Raw genomic sequence first — 18400 nt, forward strand, 5'->3', positions numbered from 1 at the left:
AATTTTCTAATTATACTGTCATGAACGTTAGAGATGTAACACAGATTTTTTTTTTATTTCTCTGAGCAATTTGTAGTCTGACCTTGGATGAATATTTTGGGAAGTCCACTTCTGGGATGACTGGCAGCATTCTTTTATGTTTCCCACTTGTGAATAAGCTTTCTCACTGGGCCGATACTACAAAGCAGGATTTTGGCTTATCCAGGTAACTGGGTTTTTAGTACTATGAAGGTGGCGCAGTTTTTACTGGGGTATGGGAACCTATGCTGTGAGCAGGTTAGGTTACAAATTAGAGGTCAACAGGTATGAAATCACCTCCCCCTGACCAATCAGTTCTCCGGTAAATAGCGTCACCATTCCTGGAAGATCCCTCGGATCTCTGCAAGGTGAACAGGAAGGTCTAAAGCAGGGATCCTCAAATCCAGGCCTCGAGGTCTGGTGTCCTGCACCTTTTAGATGTGTCTCTGCTTCAACACACCTGAGTCAAATACAGAAGTCATTAGCTGGAGAATTTGACTGCATACTGAGGAGGTAATTCAACCATTTGATTCAGGTGTGTTGGATCAAGGACACATCTAAAGCCTGCAGGTCACTGGGCCTCGAGGCCTGGATTTGAAGATCCCTGGTCTGAAGTTTTTCAGTCTTTGTGTTTCTCTGATGAGCATCAGTAAGAATCTTAAAGTCTTAGACGCAGCTGTGTTCTTTGGTTTTGGGTTTTTCTGTTGGCAGCAAAATTTTACAACAGTTGTATTGTTCTGTAATCATTTATATGTGATTGTAAAACAGGACACCAACACTGTACGTGCTGACCTCGTATCAAATTTGTATGTGGACTAAACTGATGTTTGAACTCTATTTTTATATTTAATCTTTACTCTGAAACCCTTTAATAGCCAGCTGTCCACAAGCCCTTTAAACAGCTTGTAACTCCCAGCTGCTGAGATGATTGGGCGAGCGCACTTTGCCCACGTAATTACACGACAGTTAGTTCCCTTGGAAAAAACCATATGGTTTCTGAAAGCTGAGAAGTTGCACTTCACAGCCAACATAGGGTTATTACGGTAATTTCTCTCGCGCTGTTGCAGGAAGCTCAGGGGCCTGTGTCACAGTGTCAGTTTAAAATGAGCTGGAAATATCGCGTTTTCACGGATTCTTTTATTTGCAGCATGTTTTAGATTCTCTGCTGGGAGAATACGTTTCATATGTGCAGCTTGTTAAGCCGTTTCAGAGCTCTAATGTGCACCTTAGAAATAAACAGCAGCACTGAGAGGACACTTAGGAGTAAAATTATTAGCTGGAATTAAAATGTTTGTTTTACCACTCTGTGAGCTAAATCACCAGATTAATGATTTTCTCCTGCATTCATCTGTTGTCCTTGCATTTTACTGGTATGTGTTAATGTTATTTGTAGATTTTTTGTTTTTATCACCATTGGCATAGAGATCATTTTCTCTGGAAGAAAAGTCATATAACCCATGAAAAGTCTCTTTTAGATTAGTCAGATGTGTGGGACCCACAGTATGGTTGGACACATGAATAGACTTAAAGGGATACTGCCCCCCCCCCCCCCCTCCCTTTATGTCAGGAAAATGAGTTGGATTTACTAAGCAGCACTGAACACAACCAGTTGGGCTGCACGGTGGCCTCATGCAGCCATGCATGAAAAAAATGAGCTGTTAACATACCACTAAAGCCTCTTATGGCCCTGTGAGACTGTAGCACTCATTACTGAGCAAACTGCAAGATCAATGAAAAACTGAGATGTGTAAATTTTGGCCTTGAGGCTTGAAACAGATTAAGTTTGCCTTTAAATTTTTATCTCTGAGTTGTTGGTGTTCTCAGCTGTGCTGATGTGAGTGAAGCCAGTTTTAAAAGATTGTACTTCTCAAAGATCTCACAGTAAATCTCAGAAAAATAGTCTGTGACCAGCAGAGACTATTTAAGTATAATACTGGCATGCAAAAAGATGATCACCTCTTCGGCGCTCATATTGACATTGTCACCGGCTTACATGGCAAACAGGTGTAACGTCGCCCTCTGTTGGTAACAACAGCAGCAAGCACTGCTGTGTAGATTTACGCATTTTATCCCGTAGGCTATTAAATAAATATTAGTTTTTAATTCATGTATCACTAATTAATATTACAGAATGAATAACAGCCTGATATGAAATCTTGTTTGAGCCAAAATGCAAGAGCTATCAAACCAACAATGCAGACTTTTGGTTAACTAAAAAATAATTTATAATACATCCTAAAAATAATATTACAATCCATATATTTGAAAAATAAACAGAGTTTTCCATATATGTCTGAAGTAAGAATCTGTGAACTGGTGTGCACACCAGTGCACAGAGCAGCTCCATAAAAACATGAATGAGCCAGTTTGGTGTAGAAGAACTTGACTGGCCTGCACAGAGTCCAGTGATTGTAACCACTGAGAAGATGCATGCATGTACAAAACATCATAATCAAGTACTGACATAAAATTAGCTGCAACAAGTTGCTTTTTTGCCTTGAAAGAGCTGCAAAGCTTGATTTTTAAAATAAAAACCCAACTTTAGTTTTGTTCTTCTAACAAATTGCTGAATATGCGGTGCAAAAGTAAGCGCATCATGAATTATAAATCCTAAATATTTATACTGAGATATCTGTTCAATCTGAATACCTTGAAAAATGGTGATTGCTGGATGATCAGATGACTCAGACCCAGACTCTACTTTCTCTACAGAAGACATGTCAGTGGCATTAAGGGGGTCCTGGAAGTATTCCTTCCACAACCTGACTATCAGTGGAAGTCAGCACCACCTGACCTGCTCTATACACTGTGTGAGTAGAGCACCTTGTTCCCCTCCTGAGTCACCTGACGGTTTGCCAGAATTGTTCTGAGGCAGTCTGAAAGTCTTTTTCCATGGCCTCACTGAACTCCCACCTCCAAGTTTTTGCCTCAGCCACTGTCCAAGCTGTATTCCATTTGGCCTGCCAGTACTCATCAGCTGCCTCCGAAGTCCCATAGGTTAACCAGTTCTGATAGTGCTCCTTCTTCAGCTTGATGGCTCCCTTCACCGCCGGTGTCCACCATCTAGTTTGGGGATTACCACCACATCAGGCACCAACCACGTTGCAGCCACAGTGCCGTGCAATAGCATCAACAATGGAGGTGCGGAACATGGTCCATTCTGACTCAATGTCCTCAGCCTCCGTTGGAATCCTGTTGAAGTTCTGCCAGAGATGGGAGTTAAAGATCTCGCAGACTGGGGCCATTGCCAGGCATTCCCAGCACACCCTCAATATACTTTTAGGTGCACCCGATCTGTCCAACATCTTCTCCCACCACCTGGTCCAACTCACCACCAGTTAGTGATCAGCTGAAAGCTCAGCTCCTCTCTTTACCTGAGTGTCCAGAACATACAGCCGCAGACTTGATGATGGTTACAAAATCAATCATCTACCTGCGACCTATAGGGTGTCCTGGTGCCACGTGCACTTATGGACATCCTTATGTTTGAATATGGTATTCTCATTGTCGTTGCGTTGCCCATGTTGAGCGTTGTAGTCTCCCAGTATAACGACTGAGTCACCAGATGGAGCATCCTTGAGCACCCCACCCAGTGACTCTAAGAATGCTGGGTAGTCTGAACTGTCATTTGGCACATATGCACAAACAGTCAGGACCTGTTCCCTTAAGGTGCAGAGATGCAACCCTCTTGTCCACTGGTGAAAACTCTGATGAACAGACAGCAAGATGAGGGGATATGAGGATACTCACTCCAGCCCACCGCCTCTCACCAGGGACAACTCCAGAGTGGAACATAGTCAACCCCCCGAGACTGGTTCCAGAGCCCAGGCCGTGCATTGAGGTGAGCCCGACTACACGTATATCTAGCTGATATCTCTCAGTCTCATGCATTAGCTCAGGCTCATTCTCCACCAGAGAGGTGACGTTCTGTGTCACAATAGTCCGCCTCAGTAGCCTGGAATCTGTTTGCCAATTTAACCTGAATTAAATTTATTCACACCCCAAAATATATACTACACTATATATAAAATATACATGCAGTATATTGATGCTAAGAGCTATCTTGTGGTTGACAAGTTACTGCAATATGAGTTTGCAGTGTCCTTCAGTTTCACAGTCGCTCCTCACATCCAAAAAGTGAAATGGCATTGCAGTGTCTACGTCTGACTTTTATAAACGCTCTTTGTTCACAGCATAAACAGCTCAAAGGTACATCCATACAAAAAAGGAAAGAAAGAATGCAAAACATAAATTTCTCTTGCTAACCTATTAAAAGAATAACTCAGATTAGTCCTTACTAAATTTTTGTAATAATCAAAAACGAAATTGACACACCACTGCAAACTGTGTTGTGATTCTGCCTGACTTTACTAAAATGAGGCTCCCCAACTCAGACCAGAGGAAATGACCTACAGGATGTGGGTGTAATCAGTTTCATAATAATAAAAATGATTATTAATTAAAATGAAGGATGTGTACAGTGTAATGGAGGAAATCCACATGGCTGTAGGTGCTTCTGTCGACCAGTAGAGGTCCCCACTGCCTGACTGAAAAAGCTCCCTACGTTCTACGCTCTCTGCGTGTGTGTGTCTGCATGTGTTTTGTGTGTGTGTGTGTGTCTGCATGTGTTTTGTGTGTGTGTGTGTTGTGTGTCTGCATGTGTTTTGTGTGTGTGTGTGTGTCTGCATGTGTTTCGTGTGTGTGTGTGTGTCTGCATGTGTTTCGTGTGTGTGTGTGCGTGTGTTTTGTGTGTGTGTGTGTGTGTGTGTGTGTGTGTGTGTGTTTTGTGTGTGTGTGTGTGTGTGTGTGTGTGTGTGTGCGTGTGTGTGTGTGTGTGTGTGTCTGTGTGTGTGTGTGTGTGTGTGTGTCTGTGTCTGTCTGCGTGTGTGTGTGTGTGTCTGTGTCTGTCTGCGTGTGTGTGTGTGTGTCTGTCTGCGTCTGTGTCTGTCTGCATGTGTCTGTGTCTGTCTGCGTCTGTGTCTGTCTGCGTGTTTTGTGTGTGTGTGTGTGTGTGTGTGTGTGTGTGTGTGTGTGTGTGTGTGTCTGCGTGTGTGTGCGTGTGTGTCTGTCTGTGTGTGTGTGCGTGTGTGTCTGTCTGTGTGTGTGTGTGTGTGTGTGTGCGTGTGTGCATGTGTGTCTGTCTGTGTGTGTGTGTGTGTGCATGCATGTGAGAGAGAGAGAGAGAGAGAGAGAGAGAGACTGTATCAGAGCTCCAGCAGAGCCTCTATTCTCTCTTGGCTATTTATGTAAAAAATTAAATCCTTGTCACTTAATTTAAATTAATTGGAGAGAATGAATAAAACAGTCTCATTAAAACTGCAATAACCAGAAGAGAGATGCAGAGTTTTGAGTAATCTCAGAAATAAAGCACCAAACTGATCCTGCCTCAGAGACTTGTGTGCATTTATTTTATCTTTATTTTAACTGTTATTATTTTTAGAGACTGGCTGCAACAAAACACATCACATATTATTGAAACGTCTTGGTTGTTGCTCATAAGTATTCCTAGTTACTAATGCAAATTATGTCTAAAAAGTTGAGAAGTCTTTGATTCTCCTGGTGAAACTATTTTAACTGTATAAAGATGGGCACGGTCATTGCGACACCTCCCACTGGTTTGTGAACTTTCAGACATCTTGATTTTCTTTTTGGTTGTATGATTTTTTTTTTTTTTTTTTTCTTGTTGGGTAAGAAGTAACCATATCATTTTTAATTTTATTTGAACAACAACAGTCAGATGTAGACCCTGCAATGCTAGAGGGAGAACCTCAATGACCAGATGAACCCCTATGAGCAACACTTGGCAACTGACAGCTAAACAGGTTGTTTATGAAGGAAGGCACCTGAAACAATTTAATTAAAAAAGTAAGACCTTTAATATATTAAAGAATCAGAAAAATCACACGTGCATATGCGGGGACTCGGAGGAGACAGCAGGCCTGTGTGTGCTCTCTCTCTCTGAGCCCGTGTTCCTGTCTAACCACAACATTTTTATACTTATCTAAACATAATCTCTGGGTGCTACGAGTTGACTTCGTCATTCAGTCTTGTTCAAGCTGGTTTTTCATGGCCCAGATTCCTCAGCAGTGGAGTCATGCAGCACATCATCTTCCTGATGTTTTAATTTGTCATAGAGAAATCTTGTCCAGATTAATGACAGAACATGGTGACGTTGGTGATGTTTTAATTGCACATTCTTGTGGCCGAGCCTCAAGATAAGATGCACTGAAACAGAGAAGTTAGTCTAGTATTTTCTGATCTATTGCTCCCTGTCTAATATATTATTTAACTTCTACCGCTCATCCATTGAGAGCCTGCTGACGTACTGTATCACAGTATGGTACGGCAGCTGCACTGAGGAAGACAGGGTGAGGCTTCAGAGGGTAGTCAAGACAGCACAAAGAATCGTTGGCTGCCCTCTCCCCTCCCTGATGGACATCTACACCTCCTGCTGCATCAGCAGAGCCAGCAACATCATCAAGGACAGCTCACACCCTGGCTTTGACCTGTTTGACCTGCTGCCCTCTGGCAGGAGCTACAGGAGCATCAAAGCCAGAACAAACAGACTCAAGAACAGTTTATTTGCCAGAGCAATCACCACCCTGAACTCACACACTCACCCACTGTAACTGTGCAACACCCACATCTCTGTGCAATATTATATTATTCATACTGAACAATATCTAACATTCCTATATTGTGTAATATCCAGTATTCATTCACTAGTGAAATATTCATTCACCAAGTGCAATATTCATCATCTTCATTATTATATGTATACACATATTTACTTTTCTTACAATGTACAGATGCACCAATGTATGTATATATTTTTATACATTCTATTTTTTTGTATATTTTACACCTTGTTTATTTTCTGTATATCTCTTGATTATATTGATTATACTAGATTATAATATTTTTATAATATTTTTATTTTTATTTTAGAGAGTTTGATTTTCTGTTACATGGCACTGAACAGGAGTGGCCCTCCAATCTCATTGTACATCCTGTATAATGACAATAAAGGCATTCTATTCTATTCTAATTGTTTATTATTTGGTTGATCTACTGTTTATTAATTAATTTACTGGAGTTTACCTTTAAACATTTGTCCTTTATTCACCGAGTAAAAAAAAAAAACATCCCTAACACAACCATGGGGAGAAAGAACTCCCTTTTAAGCAGAATGGACCACTGGCAGAACAAGGTACAGTGGGAGCAACCATCCTCTGACAGGGGGCTGCCCTTCTCTGTGACTGGCTGGGAGGCAAGAGGAAAGCAAAAAATGGACAAGATGAGCATAGAGACCACGAAGAACGGGGCAAAACAAAATGGAGAGAGTGAACAAACGTTATTGGTATGCAATAGTTATATAAACATGGAAAGTGGACAAATGCTCAGTGCATCATGGGAAGTTCCCAAGAAGTCTGAACCTAAAGCAACATAACTAAGGGATGGTAATCCTAAAAGTACCTGTATCTATCTTCTGAATCCAAACTGGGAACTGATTCCAAAGGACTGATAGTTGAAGGCTCTGCCCCACATTCTACTTTTGGAAGCTCTCGGAACCACAAGTAAGCCTGCAGTCTAAAAGTGAAGTACTCTATTGGGTTAATATGGCACTATGTGGGCTTTATGATATGATGAGGTCTGATCATTCAAGACTTGCATGTAAGGAGAAGGATTATCAATTTAATTCTGAATTTAACAGGGAGCTGAGCAAGAGCAGTTTCATTAGTACTTAATTAGCACCCCATCCTCTGCTCTATAGTTAGGTGAAGGGATGGAGAGAGTAATCAGCTAATATTTCTAAGCTTGGTTAGCAAGGTGCATCCCATACACAAATGAAACATTAGAATTTTGCTCACCAAACTGCAACACATACTTCATGGTTGTTGGTACAATTAACTGTAACTATGTGATTTTTCAGATGATTGAATTAAAATGCTATAAAACCAGACAACAGCACATATACAGTTGAGCGGTCCAGTTCAGTGATGGCTGCTGGCAGTTCAGGACCATTGCTCTTTTGAATGTTGATGGTAAGATTTTCTTCTCCTTCAACTACAAGACCTGCAAACTTTCTAATGAAGAATGGCTACGTTGACACAGGCTGCCAGAAGGCTAGAATCCCAGCATTCCTCCACGATCTGTGATCAGGAGCAGTGCGCAAAGAGAGAAAAGATTGAGATTTGGTTGGATCTTGTTAATGCATGTGTCCCAGATTGTGTCAGAAATATCATCTCCAGGTATTTCAGCAACCTGCAAATGCGCTTCATACTGGAAGACTACTAAACAGATTGGCAGCAACTGCAGCATGGAAATGTCATAGAATGTGCTGTTTGTTTGGGTTGTTGCATTACCGTCAGACAAGAGGCTTCCACCTCTGAAGAGCCACATGGATGACATCACAAGCATGTTGCAGAAGGCCCCATATACAACCAGGCTCCTAAAGCACCTTGACGAGCTGCTCACATGGCCAAGAATGAAGAGCAAAGCAGCAAAATCAAGAAGTCTCTCAACAAGCAAAGGACTGCTTTATGGCAAAACCACTGTTGCGGTAGGAGGAGAATCCACAGCTTACTGAAAAGCCATCTGGGGAGGTAATACACTGTAGCTCTGTATGATGGACAGATGTGGAAGGTAGCCACATCCAGTAGCCACATCCAGTTTGTGGACAACCTGGCAAAGACTAATCACAGTCCCTTGGCTGAGAAGTTCAATGTGTGGTGCTACCAGCACACTCTGCACCAATGGGTGATGTGGCCATTGAAGGTCTGCAACATCCCTAGCTCAGAGATTTGCAGGATGGACAGTTACTTTTCTGATATGGGCCTCTTTGCCTGGAACATGCTGGAGCTACTGTACCACTGAAGTCCATCACCATGGGGTATAAGCAGGAGAAGGCACACCTTGCCATGGAACTGAAGGACTCTGCTGACGCACTCATGAACAGCGCAAAAGTTACTGTCCACACAGGCCAGAAGTGGAAGGTGCAAGTCAACATTGATACCAGTGCAAACCTCCAACATCAGGAACTGATGGGGACAGTTTAGACTGCACATACAATTCTGGTCCAAAGCCAGAAAGAAACAGCATTGGCAGTGGATGAAGTCTCCAGGCTGGAGGAGGAGTGGTTTTTCATAAGGGCAATTTCCCAGGGGAGCCGAGGAGCCTGGACAAGGTAGGATGCCACCTTGAACAGGTGTCTCAGCTGGGCAGATATGTGGAGGATGATACATAGTAGACTCAACTTTATGTTAAGGGCTGCCTACGACACCCTTCCATGTCCCCAGAATCTTACCAGATGGATGGATAGCGAAGTAGGCTGCCTATTTTGTGGGAACAGAGTGGCATGTCTCCAGCGCATCCCATCAGGAAGCAAGCAAGTGCAAGATGGCACTGTCCCAGGGATGCTTTGGGTGGCCATGATCTAGTCCTGGCTAAGCTGGCTGAACTCCTCGAGAGGTGAAGGGTGATGGCAAACCATTTGCCAGAGACAGCAAAACCTGTTTAATGGGTTTTGTTAAAGCAGGCAGTATGACCCAAGCATCTGACTAAAGGAGGAATGCCATCCTGTCAGCCTGTAAAGACTGGCAAACATTCGTGGACCTCAGGAAGTTTCTAGTCTTTTTAAGAGAGTTACAACAACCACTCTTCAGCCAGATATTGTCTCATGGTTCACAGCAGAGAAAAGGGTCCTCCTCATCAAGCTTACTATCCCTTGGGAGGAAGACATGACATTAGCGCATGAGAGGAAACATCTCAAATATGCTGAGTTGGCAGTGGAGTGCAAAGAGGCTGACTGGAAAGCCAGGCTCAATTAACAACAACCCTATGGAGGTTGTTGTCAGGGTTTTTAGGCCAAAACAGTTGAACAGCTACTTCGTACCACTGGAGCAACAGGCTCAAACCTGTGGAAAGCCGTGAAGGAGATGCAGAGAAAGCAAGTTTTTGGCTGTGGCTCCAGAGGAAGGATAGTAGCTGAAGAAGCAGGGGGTGGCGGCGAGACGTCCCCTACATGCCACTGCCCACCACTGCCCCTGGAGATGTGCTGGAATAGGGGGTGAAACTTCCATGATCAACCGCTCCCAATTACACAACCTTGTACTAGTCCCTCCTATGTGGACAAAATTTGTTATAAAAACACACTTGCATGCACTACTTTATGCCCCACTTCACTGTTTGTGTGTTTTCTGTTTGGCTCAGCTCATATTTGGATGTGTTGCCTCAGGCCACCCAGTAGTTTGTCAGGTTATTAATAATATATCAGACATCCATTTAAGACAAAGCACCAGCTTGCTCTGCATGCAGATACAGTATATGCTTATAGATGTGCAAACCTGGAGCTATTCAGACCATGAGGAGACACAGTGTGAAATATCACTATCAACCAATCTGTTTGTTATTTAATGAGAAGCTGAGCTCTGGTATTGTGTTGCTGATACAAACTAATGTCACAGGCACTAAATTAATTCATGGTATTCCATTTTTACAAGCCAGTCTTTAAAGGTGTTAAAATTGTGTGTGTGTGTGTGTGTGTGTGTGTGTGTGTTTTTTTTTGGGGGGGGGGGGGGGCAGTTTGTGATACAGTCACAACTTTTAATCGATTGATTTGGGTTGCTAGAAATGACCTTTCAGTTTTTTCATGGTCCTCATCATGAGTTTCCCAACATTATTTTGTTCAAGTCATACACATCACACTTTGTCTCATGCTATTTGAATGATTTATGAGTATGTTATTAATTACAAATAGGTTGCGTGGTTAGGTTTATCCTGTGATGACCCTCCTCAATTTGTCTTTGTAGGTCATCAAGTGCTGATTGTGGCCTAGAGTATATAAGGAGCTGGCCTGGCCTCTCTCCTTCCACATGGCAGGTGGGCTAACGGGCTGTTGAGACTCATCAGAATATCCAGCACACCACTCATTTTTCTGTCCTTGTCTTTTGTAAATGAAACAGTTAATATGTAATATATTGGCATGAGTTCCCTCTTTTGTTGCAAGCGGTGCCATTTGTAACAAGGTCAACCAAAAAGCTGGTTAAGGTTAGGTATTAAAAACTACTGTGTTAGGATTAGACACTTAAAAACTATGAAGTTAGGTTTTGACAGGTAAACAGGTTGTTTATGAAGGAAGACACCTGAAACACTTTAATTAAAAAAAGTAAGTCATTTAATATATTAAAGAATCAGAAAGTTTACACACATGGCCATGTGGGAACCCAGAGTAAGAGTGTGCTCTCTCTCTCTCTGAGCCCATGTTCCTGTCTAACCACAACATTTTTATACTGACAGCCTTTTATCTATACATAAACACTCTCTGGGCGCTACAAGTTGACCTTCGTCACTCAGTCTTGTTCAAGCTGGTTTTTCGTGACTCAGATTCCTCAGATTCTTGTACATCTTCTCTCCTGATGCTTTAATTATACGTCCTTGTGGCCGGTCCTCAAGATAAGATGCACTGAAACAGAGAGGTTAGTCTAATACTTTCTGATCAGTTGTTCTCTTTCTAATGTATTATTTAATTGTTTATTATTTGGTTGATTCACTGTTTATTAACTAATTTACTGGAGTTTACCTTTAAACATTTGTCCTTTATTCATTGAGTAAAAATAAATAATCCCTAACAGTATGTTTCATGTTTTTTTTTTTTTAATTATTATCCTTTAAGCTACTCGCAGCACTTGCTTGAGTGTCTTGATCACCCAATGCAAATTTGAATGAAAACATTCGGCACTGTTTCTAGTGTTTTATAAGTCGGTGTGTTGTGGCGCTTCGATGCGTGCTGCTCTTCTTTGAACTTCTTGATATTTCTTTGAATCCTGCCTCCATTTTCTCGAGAGCCTTTGCCTTTTCCTGGCTGCCGCTGCAAATAAGAACACTGTAAATGTGTTCTTAATGACCTGCCTGGTTAAAAATGGGATTACATGGAAGTGCAGTCCTGCCCTAGTTCAACTTCAGTTAATATCGCTGTAAAACAACACAGGCACAAATTTGGACATAAAGAGTTAATTTCGGGAGGTTTCCAGTCACTTAGCTAACATATAGGAATTTACAAAATATATCTATAAGATTATAAGATCAGAATTGAATGTTAAAAATGTTAAAAGCTTGGTTAGTAGAACTAACTCGAATAACCAGTTTAATGAAAGCTGTTTGGCATTTTGTCCATCATGGAGGGAAGCCTGGACTAAAACTGAGCCACCTGATTATTGTGGAAACGTGTAAAAATGTTGCTGCTAAAACCTTCCAGTGCCATTTATACATCAATTTTAGCTTCATCCAGCCTCCACCTACACTCTACCTTCCTCATCCAATACAAATACACAGACACACTCTTATGTCTCCTATAACACCACAAATTAATTATCATCGGATACATATGTACTCTCGTATATACACACATCGTGTGTGTGTGTGTGTGTGTGTGTGTGTGTGTGTGTGTGTGTGTGTGTGTGTGTGTGTGTGTGTGTGTGTGTGTGTGTGTGTGTGTGTGTGTGTGTGTGTGTGTACTGGTTAAAAGCAGACATATTCAAACACACATCCTCTCATTACCTCAGAGGTTTGTGCTGATGCTTGTCTGTTCCAGCTATTACACCTCGGTGTTAATTTCTTCAGGTGTTTGACAAGCCTCCGAGCTAAAGCTTGTTCTTTGTGTAAGTGCTTTTTCTGAACTTCTCCCTATCTCTGCAGATTAGTCAAGGAGCAAATTACCTGCCTGCACAAAAAAAGCACAGTCCTACACATTTTGCTGTGCTTGGTGTACAGATCTCCCTTTGAAGACGGGCCATGTTATTTCCCCTCACCCTGCAGCAGTCCTGGCATGCAAATCATCATAAAATGAAATTAAAAAAAAAAAAAAACTGCACATGTACTGCGGGTGCTCTTATCAGCGTCTGCACAAACTGCATACAAATCAGGCCAGAATCACACACCACAGCAAAGGTCTCCATGTAAAAGGCTGGCTAATTGCTAATTGAGTAGCAAGGTCTGAAGCGGGCTTGGCTAACAAGAATTAAAATGCGGGGGCACCTCATGCCTGTGAAGTGTCTCCGGCTTCCTGGTGACATGCCCCAGAGCACAAACACACTGACAAATACCACTGCCGCAGCAGCAGAGGCTGTCGCTTCTACAGATCTGGCTACAACACTGCTTACATATCACATAATGGATAAAACAGGTGAAATGCTTCTTGCTTTGCAGCGATGCCAACAATCATTTGACTGCGTTGTGCATGGACACCAACTGCATTTACACAACGATGTTTACAACAGACATATCTATTCCTACATGCTGCCCCACCCATCTACATCTAGGAATGAAACATCTGTTTTATATCCAACTGCTTTAACACAGGGAGAGATAATGAGACAGTGGGCCCCTGGGCACAGAGATGTTAAACATACCCACCCTCTCCACTTGCAGCTGTTACATGCCTTTCTGTCCCTAATATAATAAACTTACTGAATTATGCAAAATATGTAAAGTAAAACAATAAAAAAAAACTTGGTTTATTTTTAAATCGGGATTTAATTGTGTTTTCGCAATAACGAATCAGGAAGTCTTACAGTGCTGTGAGATAGCATTTGCCTCCTTCCTGATGATTTTTTGTTTTGTTATTTGCATATTTATTATGCTTACATGTTTCAGAGCATTAAACTAATTTTAATAACAGAAAAAGATAACCCAAGTAAATACAAAATGCAGTTCTTAAATGATGATTTATTAAGGGTAAAAAGTTATCCAAACCTACCTGCCCCTGTGTGAAAAAGTAACTGACCCCTAAACATATAATAACAGGTTTTGCCGCCCTTGGCAGCAAAACCTGCAATCAACCTTGTTGTGAGAACTGGCATTGATTTTTTTCACATTGCTGTGGAGGAAGTTTGGCCCACTCTTCTTTTTAAGGTCATGCCAAAACATCGCAGTTGAATTCCGGACTTTGATTAGGCCACTCCAAAACCTTCATTTCGTTTTGTTTCGTAGCCATTCACAGGCGGGCTTGCTGGTGTGTTTTGGATCGTTGTCCTGCTGCCTAACCCGAGTGCACTTGAGCTTCAAGTCACAAACTGATGCCGGACTTTCTCCTTCAGGATTTTCTGGGAGAGAGCAGAATTCATGGTTCAATTACAGCAGGTCCTCCTGAAGCAGCAAAGCAGCCCCAGACCATCACACCACCTCCATATCTGGCTGTTTGTATGATGTTCTTTCTATGAAATATTGTTTTAGTTTTATGCCAGATGGGATTCAAACCTTCAAAAGAGTTAAACTTTTGTCTCATCAGTCCACAGAATATTTTCCTTGATGTTTTGGGGATCATCAACATGTTTTTTGGCAAATGTGAGATGAGCCTTTGTGTTCTTCTTGATCAGCAGTGGTTTTCTCCTTGGAGCTCTACCACAGACACCATTTTTGTCCAGACTCTTTCTAATTGTTGAATCATGAACTCTGACCTTAAGTGAGGCAAGTGAGACCTGCAGTTCTTTAGATGTTCTGGGTTCTATTGTGACCACCGGGATGAGTTTTTGATGAGCTCCTCGAGTAATTCTGGTAGGCCGCTCGCTCCTGGGAAGGTTCACCCCTGTTCCACAGTGGTGGCGTACAGCCTTAGAAATGGCTTTGTAACCATTTCCAGGCTGATAGATGTCAGGTGACTGTGTTTCTCATTTGTTCTTGAGTTTCTTTAGATCGTGGCATGATGTGTTGCACTTTGAGATGTTATAGCCTGCTTCACTTTTTCATACATTTAAGTGATTTCTTGATTCTTGTTGTCACTCTTCTCCCACCATTCAACCATTCACACAGACCCTACTTCTTCTGCATTGAAACAGTGCAGGGGTGCTGGATAAGAGGAAGCTGTTTAAAGGTGCTGATGAAACATTTTTGGAAGCCTCAGCCAGTGACACTAATGTGGCTACATTTTATGGCCTCATGCAAGAATGCTGTAGACCTGTAGACTTGAGGTACAATTAAGGCCCCAGTCATACTGTCGCTAGGGAAAACTAAGCATTCCCCAAGCGATTGCTGGCATTAGCTGGGAAATCAATTGCTAAACCCCAATTCAAACAGGCTAAGAGACTGTTCACAAACTGCTTTGTCGAGTGGTACTGAGGCTGTGAGAAGTGTGACTCAAACCAGAAATGCACGACTGTTTGCCCTCAAAGTAAAAGTTGTATCTTTTTAAATGTGTTGATTGCTGCGATATGGTACAACTTTTATTTTGAAGGCCAGTGTTCTCAGTTTCCAATTTACATCACATTTTTTCAAGTTCAAGTAGAAGAGTAAATGGTGTGTGTTTTTTTTGTTTGCTTGTTTTTGCAGATAAATTGGTCTCGTTCATGCAAACTACAGACAACTCTGCTAGTAATCAAAGCAGTCACAAGGAGGTTTTTGGTGCATCACCCTCTTTGTGATTGATTTCACCTGGTGACAGCCAGCAACTTGCCACCCAGCGAGGGAATACATATTTTTCCCTAGAGTCCAGAAAGAGCCTTCCCTTTATTTCATAGGTTGTGGTGTTGGGATTAGGAAATCAATGATTTTGAAGGTATCTTGTGTGACATTTTTCTTATCCCCTTATTTAAAGGAATTAAATGTCCATTTGTTTTTTAACTACAGTTTAATAAAGATTTTATGACCACCACCACTGTTACTGTCACAGGAGCAGCAAGCACTGTAGTTTAATATGAGATAATAATTTGATGTAGTCCCAGCAGTAATGAGAGCAGTACATGGGGTGGAGACTGTATATCAAGGTCATGTTTGCCCAGGGGAGGAACCAGTGCTCTTAGCTGGGAGCAGGCATAGTGCATGATGGGATACTATAATAAGAAGCTGCTAAAATAACTGCTAAAATAACTGTGCATCAGAAAGGGTGTATTAGACATAAAGGATCAATCTTCTGTTCTTCCAGAGGGGAGCCCAGAAAAACTACAACTAAAGAAACAAAGCACTGATATGTAAAATGTTGGGTTAACTATGACTGCAAACTAAAGCAGCATTACCAGAATCATTTTGGGTCAGTGTAAATGATGTATAATAATGCAGTAGAGCGTGTTAAAGTGCTAATGCATTGTTTTAGTTTAACACGTCCTTTTAAGTTGGGGGACTTCAAAGTTTCCTTTGGCTCTTGGTCCAGATATTTTAATGCACTGGGTTCGTTTTGAATATGTAGGTTAACATTTTGCAGTTGGGAAGAATAAAAAGTAAAAAGGTCTGCATTAGCATGCAGACAGCACAAAAACCACAGGACTTCTACCCAGAAGACTGGTTTCAGTCTTTTATATTCAGTGAGTCTGTTTTTGTTTAGGCACAAAAACCACTTGGTTCAGTTTAAGAAGATAAAATTCAGCTTTTCACAACATTAGAAGGCAAACTTCACCTCGGCACCAGGGTTAGCTGATTTACTGAAACTGACAAACAGGCCACTGTCACGCTAAAGGGCATCTGCATTCTTCTAACTGCCAGGAGGGGGTAACTCTCCTCTTTTAAAAAACAAGTCAAATTTGATAAAACTCGATGAGAAAATGATCCTACCGCCCCCTTCATTTATGACCTCATTAAACACTTTCCTGATGGGTTTATGGACTCATTAGTTTCAAGTCATTTTGAATACATGTTCAATTAATGTTTAATCATGACTGAGAGTTTGACAGTAGCCACTCCACAGCTTCTGATCCTAGGCTTTATAGTTTGCAAACTCTATTGACCCTTGAATATGATGATATGAGTGAAAGCTCCAGATGCTTCTCTTTTTAGATTCTTAATGTCCCTTACCAATTAGCAATATTGCTCATGAAAAAAGGACACAAAATCCCAGCGCACATATGCAAGAAATGCTCAGATCAAGATGATTTATTAGTTCGTTTTCATGAGCTAAAACAAATCATGTGCATATTTGGAGATTTTGAGCTGGCTTGAAGTTTAGACTTGGTAAATGTGTTTAAAGCATTCATAAAGTTGCGTCCCCCTTCTCCTGTCTGTCCCTTAAGTCACTGCAACTTTATTATAAGTCCAGTAACCTGTAATCTTCTTGTTCATGAATTTATAGGGATTAAAATACATCTTTATTTTAGAAGAAAAACTGATAAGCTTATGGTGTTAGGTTTTGACCATCGTCACGCTACAAGTATTGGCAACTGCATTATATTACAATGTAAAGATTCTGTAGGCCAAATGGTGAAATTTAGCCATGCAAGTTCCCACACAAATGATAAATTTATCAAAATTCAATTCAATTCAATTTTATTTATACAGCACCAAAACACAACAAACACCTCAAGGTGCTTTATATTGTAGGTAAAGACCCCACAATAATACAGAGAAAACCCAACAGTCAAAACGACCCCCTATGAGCAGCACTTGGTGACAGTGGGAAGGAAAAACTCCCTTTTAACAGGAAGAAACCTCCATCAGAACCAGGCTCAGGGAGGGGGGTTCATCTGCTGTGAGGGGGGAGAGAGACAGGACAAAAGACACACTGTGGAAGAGATCCAGAGATTAATAATAACTAATGATTAAATGCAGAGCGGAAAGAGTAAAAGAGGTGAATGAAAAGAAACAAAGTGCATTATGGGAACCCCCCAGCAGCCTAGGCCTATAGCAGCATAACTAAGGGAGGGTTCAGGGTCACCTGATCCAGCCCTAAAGTCATCCGACATACTGAACTTGATGGGGATTCTCAGACTGCAAAGGCATTCTGATGTGCACTTTTTCCAGTTGTCATGTGCCAAAGAAACCTTTTCTACACTCTTTATTTCTGATTAAATACTCTGGCATCCTGTGGGTGCATTGCCCCCTCCCTGTCTTATTTTTGCATTCCGCTAGCTTGGTGGTCCAAAGCAAGAATGAGAAGCTCTGACCTTTGATGACACTAATACACCTTGATGTGCTGTATTTATTTTGTTGCAATAATATAAAAGATAAATTGGATTTTCATTGGACTGCAGGTGAGTTCCTTTATAACTGTGCCAACTCTAACAGCCTAAATCATGTGCATTTTACTTGTTTTGCATGGTTGTATTATGACCTTACTTTAGCTCCTACATCACATATGTCTTTTCAAAAGGCACAAACTAGACTGTGTGATTTCTGCAGCAAACACATAAAGACCTAATCTATCCACATGTGCATGTAACTAATAAAACAAGCGACATGATATTTATTGTTATTGTTTGTATCTGTTATTCTAGGCTGCCTTCCTGTCATCATCCTGTTGAGTATCAAACAGCTTTTAAAGTCAAAAATATTTGATACTGGGGGGGTGACACTACTGCGGTCTTGTCATTTTCCACATCAGTGCTCGTGCTGCTGGTCCGATATTCAGTCCAATACTGCAGCCTTTTTGGCAGGGAGCGCGCCTCCAAATTTACCCTATCGC

The sequence above is a fragment of the Archocentrus centrarchus genome, chromosome 4 (genome assembly GCF_007364275.1).
Source record: "Archocentrus centrarchus isolate MPI-CPG fArcCen1 chromosome 4, fArcCen1, whole genome shotgun sequence".
NCBI lineage: Eukaryota > Metazoa > Chordata > Actinopteri > Cichliformes > Cichlidae > Archocentrus > Archocentrus centrarchus.